We start from the raw sequence: 7,500 nt of genomic DNA, 5'->3' as shown, positions 1-7,500 counted from the left end.
ACACACACCCACACACACACACACACACTCTCTCTCTCTCTCTCTCTCTCTTTCTCTCTCTCTCTCTCTCTCACACACACACACACACACACACACACCCCAAATCCTCTCTCTGTCTCTGTCTCTCTCTCACACACACACACACACACACACACACACACTGAAGCTCTGGGACCTCCGGTTCCTGAGAACTCAAACTTTGGACTCCTGGATCTCCAGAATGAACCTGTTTATTTTCCTGCATGTTTATTAAAGTTGATTAAAGTCACTTTACACAAACACTCTCCTCCTCTGTGCTTCTGAGCTGGGAAGTGGGAAAGTTTTTCGGAGTCTGGGTTACGGGTTTTAGCCGAATGCAGCAGACGCTGATTTGACATCGCCATCGTGGAAAAGGCAACTTTCCGAAACTAGGATGGCGACGTCTAGCCTTCGTACGTCACGTCACGTCACGTCACGTTTTGTGTTTCGCACGATTCTTTATCAAACATAGAGTTTGTGTTCCTTTTCACACAGTAAATTCATGTTCTTGCTTTAATTTTTACCAAGTTATGAAAATTTACATTTATTTTTATATTTTGTTTTATATTATTTTAACTGATTTATTTATTCATTTATAAATGGATTTATTTTCACCTGTTAATCTTTCCCATTCAGAGCATGTATTGATACATAACGTGATTTTCTTTCATGTTAATTATTTATTTTCATTATTTTTTTACATGTAGTGCACGTTTTTATGTTTTTATGTATTTTATTCATATGATTTCTTTCACATGATTAATTTATTTTCACATTATTATTTACTTATCTTATTTATTTACTTATTTATCTATATTCACATGAAAAAGTTGTTTTTTTCCACTTTTTTGAAATAAAATTGATTTATATTTGCATATGTATTTTTTCATTTTTCAGAGCGTGGTGTTTTATCATATCAGGGCAGCGATGCATCACATGAGTTTCACATTAATATGATCATGTGAAATTTCAAAATCACACAATGGTAAATACACTGTGTGTGTGTGTGTGTGTGTGTGTGTGTCTCGTCTTTCCCACACTTCCACGCAGCCACGTGGTCTGAGTTCGTCCTCGTCTCATCGCTCTCCTCCTTATCTCTCCTTCCGTCCCAGTGAGGTGATCTGAAGGTCATCAGATGGAGGAGGAACGAGTGAAAGGCTTGTCCTCCATGGGAGCGACGGAGGAGCGCGTGAAAGTGCGCACACACACACACACACACACACACACACAGAGAGAGAGAGAGAGAGAGAGAGAGAGAGAGAGAAGTTCTGTTCAGGTCATTATGAAGACCACAGCATTGTTTTAGACACACCTAGTTCTGGCTCCTGATTGGTCATCAGGTGTTGATTAGTTTTCTATAGCAGCAGCTCTGACAGTAGCGCAGGTTTATATTAATGCGCTCGCTCTAATACGTTATGGTTTCTATAGCAACGGCTCATTCACAGGGACGTGTATGAGAACTATAAACAGATAAAAAGTATGAGGTGACGTTCTTTAATAAATAAATAACTGTAATTGCTGGTACGTTGCTGTGGTGTAGGAGGAATAACACACTAGGGGACATGCTGTTCTGGGAAATTAATCAACTGCAGGATGGTAACAGTTCCATTTCCAGCTACAGTGATTTAATATCTGTGAACGATGTGACGTCTCCTCACGGAGAGACATCCATCTAATCCGAGCGAGGGATGTTTCCGCCCTCTCCGTGTTTTTCCGACACTTAGCACAGCGTCAGAGAATTCCCCGATCAGCACGCTACTGTAGGAGACATACAACACACACACACACACACACACACACACACCCAGGCGGTGTGAGCAGACAGGAAGTGACAGGAAGTGGAGCGCAGCAGAACCGTCGCCTGCTCACTGCAGCTCTGATCCCGTTATTCCCAGCGACAGAGAGGAGGAGAGGAACCCGGAGCAGCGTTATTCCCAAATCACCTGGAACACACACACAGCTTTGAAGAACACGAGTCTACAAACTGCAGTGACACGGAGACTCAGAGCTCAGCTTACACACACACACACACTGACACACACACACACACACTGACACACACACATATACACACACATAAACACACACACACTGACACACACACACACACACACACACACTGACACACACACATATACACACACACGGACACACACACACACACACTGACACACACACATATACACACACATAAACACACACACACAGACACACACACACACACACACACTGACACACACACATATACACACCCACACATAAACACACAGACACACACTGACACACACACACTGACACACACATATACACACACACACCCGTATACACACTCACACACACTGACACACACACACACACACACATGTGTATATATATACACACACAAATATACACACACACAGACACACACATTCTCTCTCTCACACACGTATACATACACATGCACACACACACACACACACACACACACACACCTTCGACCCCCAAGCATGAGATAGGACTTATTTTAATGTTAACAGAAGACCCAGTTAAAAAGGTGTAAAGGTTTGTGCCCCCAATTGGTTCTGCATGAAATCAATATGGATTTGTTCTTTTTTCCCCTCTTTTTCTTTTGCTGGAGTTCTTCCTTTCTTTCTTCCTTTCTTTCTTTCTTTCTTTCTTCCTTCATTCCTTCCTTTCTTTCTTAAGGCACTTAGAAAGCTGCCGCTCATCTGTTTTAGTAAAAATGTAGACACTAGAAAATTTTACACGCACACTTTGTTATTATTGCTGCACGTAACATCTTTGTGTGTGTGTACAGATGTGTGTGTGTACAGATGTGTGTGCGTGTGTGTGTGTGTGCGTGTGTGTGTGTGTGTGTGTGTGTGTGTGTCAAAACTTTTCTAGTGTTTTCATTTTCACTAAAACAGACGAGTCGAGCGGCTTTTCAGATGGGACGCGATTAGTGAAAGGACTGTAATCTGCTCTGTGATTAATGTAGGTTATTATCAGTTATGTAATGATGAAAGAATGTAAGTGAAAAAAAAGAGAATAAAATAAAAAAGAGAAAAAAAGAGAAAAAAAAGAGAATAAAGGTGTATGGAGTTGTAACGCAGGAAGCCGGTCTCGGTGCAGATTAGAGGAGACGTGAATACCGTGATTTATCTGCTCTGATGTGTAATAACCTGTCATTAAACACACACACACACACACACACACACACTGCAAGTGATGATGTAATCAGATATGAGACGCACTCCACAGTCACACCCTCACGCAGCCGGAGACGTGGAGCTCACTGAACAGGGAGAAGCTCAAACGTGAGCATCTGCTGCCTCCAGTAACGTTCACGAGTTTAACAGGGAAAGCGATGAAACACTCACACACACTTCCTCACACACTCTTCCTCACACACACTTCCTCACACACTCTTCCTCACACACTCTTCCTCACACACACTTCCTCACACACTCTTCCTCACACACACTTCCTCACACACTCTTCCTCACACACTCTTCCTCACACACACTTCCTCACACACTCTTCCTCACACACACTTCCTCACACACTCTTCCTCACACACTCTTCCTCACACACACTTCCTCACACACTCTTCCTCACACACACTTCCTCACACACTCTTCCTCACACACACGTCCTCACACACTCTTCCTCACACACACTTCCTCACACACTCTTCCTCACACACACTTCCTCACACACACTTCCTCACACACACATCCTCACACACTCTTCCTCACACACACTTCCTCACACACTCTTCCTCACACACACTTCCTCACACACTCTTCCTCACACACTCTTCCTCACACACACTTCCTCACACACTCTTCCTCACACACACTTCCTCACACACTCTTCCTCACACACACGTCCTCACACACTCTTCCTCACACACACTTCCTCACACACTCTTCCTCACACACACTTCCTCACACACACTTCCTCACACACACTCTTCCTCACACACTCTTCCTCACACACACACTTCCTCACACACTCTTATTCACACACTTCCTCACACACACTTCCTCACACACACACTTCCTCTGTCCCACAGCAGCTACGCAAACATTTCAGATAAAGGTTTAATTTACATTTACATTATTTATAATGTATGCACATAGACATGATTTAAGGAATATTTAATAATAATTAAACCTGTCAGATTATTATTATTATTATTATTATTATTATTATTATTATTATCCATTACGCCCGTCACGTTCATCACAGCGTTTACACATTGGCATTGGCAAATAAAATATTTCAGATGAAAATAAATAAAAATGAACGTATATCTTACGTGGACACTGTCGTGTTTTGGAGCTACAGAATACAGTCTGCATGCTGTATGTTGCAGTGTCTGTAATGAAAACTGCACGTGAGCGATGTTTCTCTGGCGTCAGTTAAAATCCAAAACGTGGTGAAAGTTCGAATTCTGACGCTGATCTTATACAGCCAGAGGTGAAACTGGATTATGTGGGGCCCGAGACAAAATAAATTCAATTCAATTTTATTTGTGTAGCGCTTTTAATAATGGACATTGTCACAAAGCAGCTTTACAGAAATAAATGTAAATATTATACATTTTAAATGTATAAATTTATCCCTAATGAGAAGCCAGAGGTGACGGCGGTGAGGAAAAACTCCCTGAGATGATATGAGGAAGAAACCTTGAGAGGAACCAGACTCAAGAGGGAACCATCCTCATCTGGGTGACACCCGATAGTGCGATTATAAATCATTCCCTTCTATAACTGTGTACTATATGGACAAATAGTGCAGTTGTGTAACCAGGAAATTCATCGCAGTTTTTACATGAAGTCTGTTTTGTTGAAGTTATCAGACTGTTTACTGAGAGCAAAACTGCTTGTGGAAACCGCAGCCCCAAAGCCACCACAGCAATCACGATAAATTCACGGGGCCCTTCTGAAAGGTCTTTCTTGTTATTATAGAGATATAATTATAGGATGTTTGTTTAAAATTAGTCAAAACACATCTAACAGAATAAAGTGTTTATTTTTTACAGCTTCATGGTGTGTTTTACAAACAAAATGTCCATCTTAAACTAATGTTAACTAATATTAACTAACATATTAATTAACATATTAACTAACATATTAGCTAACGTATTAACTAACATATTAACTAACATATTAACTAACGTATTAACTAACGTATTAACTAACATATTAACTAACGTATTAACTAACATATTAACTAACGTATTAGCTAACATATTAACTAACATATTAACTAACATATTAACTAACGTATTAGCTAGCATATTAACTAACATATTAGCTAATGTATTAACTAACATATTAACTAACGTATTAACTAACGTATTAACTAACGTATTAACTAACATATTAACTAACGTATTAACTAACATATTAGCTAACGTATTAACTAACGTATTAACTAACATATTAACTAACGTATTAACTAACATATTAACTAACGTATTAGCTAACATATTAACTAACATATTAACTAACATATTAACTAACGTATTAGCTAGCATATTAACTAACATATTAGCTAATGTATTAACTAACATATTAACTAACGTATTAACTAACGTATTAACTAACGTATTAACTAACATATTAACTAACGTATTAACTAACATATTAGCTAACGTATTAGCTAGCATATTAACTAACATATTAGCTAACGTATTAACTAACATATTAACTAACATATTAACTAACGTATTAACTAACATATTAACTAACATATTAACTAACGTATTAACTAACATATTAACTAACATATTAACTAACGTATTAACTAACGTATTAGCTAGCATATTAACTAACATATTAGCTAATGTATTAACTAACATATTAACTAACGTATTAACTAACATATTAACTAACATATTAGCTAACGTATTAACTAACATATTAGCTAACGTATTAGCTAGCATATTAACTAACATATTAGCTAACGTATTAACTAACATATTAACTAACATATTAACTAACATATTAACTAACGTATTAACTAACGTATTAACTAACATATTAACTAACATTAACTAACGTATTAACTAACATATTAGCTAACATATTAACTAACGTATTAGCTAATGTATTAAGTAATGTAAAGTATTGATCTACAGGAGTAAGAGGTACAGTACTGATACTTGCCAAGCGCCGCTGCCGGTGTTGTGTGACTCGAGTGTGAAGGAGTAGCGCAGGAGCATGAACGAGTCTTCAGAAGAGACAGCGCTCGCAAAACAGGTAGCTGAGATGTTGCTGCGTGTTATTTCAAGAAGAAAATTTGTGATTATTTAAATGATCAGCTCTCAGGAGCTTCTGTATACAGCGCTAACGCTATGTTCACACGTACAGCGACTCGACCTTTCCTGGTGACATGAGCGACAGCGACCGTTGGCGACTAGAAGTGGGCGTGTCCAGCGATGCGACAAACGAGCACGCCATGGTCTGAGGTGTGCTGTCCGCCGTGTTTCTGGGGTTTTACGCTCATGAAAACATCACGTGAAATTCACATGAACTCACTAGTACTGATTTCTAGCACTTATTTACGTGGCGCTTGTTGGACGTAACGGTGGAGATGAGATGCGTGATGTGGAATTACATCTCCTGACTCTGAGATGCTGCAGTGGGACGCACAAGCCCAGTCCTCTCATTAGAGTGCAGAGCTGCAGATACACACACACACACACACACACACACACACTGATTAATAACATCATCATTATACATGGAAATAAAAAGTGTGCTGTCTTTCTCTCTCTCTCTGATGGATTATAAATACAGTTCTGTGCAAAAGTCTTAGGCACATGTAAAGAAATGCTGTAGAGTAAAGACGCCTTCAAAAATAATGAAATTAAATGTTTCTACATTAAATAAAATCCTATAAAGAGCACTAAACAGTAATAAATGAAACAAAGTCAGTATTTAATGTGACGATCCTTCACTTTAAATAAATAAAGCAGTATCTGAGGTGCAGTGTGTGCAGTTTTATAAGGAAATGAGCTGGAAGTGTTACTGAGCATCTTGCAGAAGCAGCCACAGTTCTTCTGGAGACTTTGACTGTCGACTCGCTTCTTATTTCTGCAGCGAAACCCAGCAGCCTTCATTATGTTTTTATCTGAAAAGTGTCTCTTATGGAATCTGCTGCTTTCTTTACTGACACACAAACATTTTTCTGTAACGTTTCATTTTGTGCTGGAAAACTAATGTTTGGAATCTAAAATGTTTTTGTACTGAATCAATAATGTAGAAGTCAGAAAATAAACATCTATAACAAAGTTTGTACTAAAAAACATAGGGTGCCAAGACTTTTTCACAGTACTGTGTGTGTGTGTATATATATATATATATATATATATATATATGTGTGTGTGTTTTTTAAATATGGATTTGTTAAAATACATTTTAATCGTTAAATAAGAACGTTTCGTAGCAAACATTCTGTGGATTTTGTGCTTATTTACCAGAGATA

This window comes from Pangasianodon hypophthalmus, chromosome 3 (assembly GCF_027358585.1).
Source record: "Pangasianodon hypophthalmus isolate fPanHyp1 chromosome 3, fPanHyp1.pri, whole genome shotgun sequence".
Taxonomy (NCBI): domain Eukaryota; kingdom Metazoa; phylum Chordata; class Actinopteri; order Siluriformes; family Pangasiidae; genus Pangasianodon; species Pangasianodon hypophthalmus.
Note: the sequence above shows the minus strand (reverse complement) of the source record.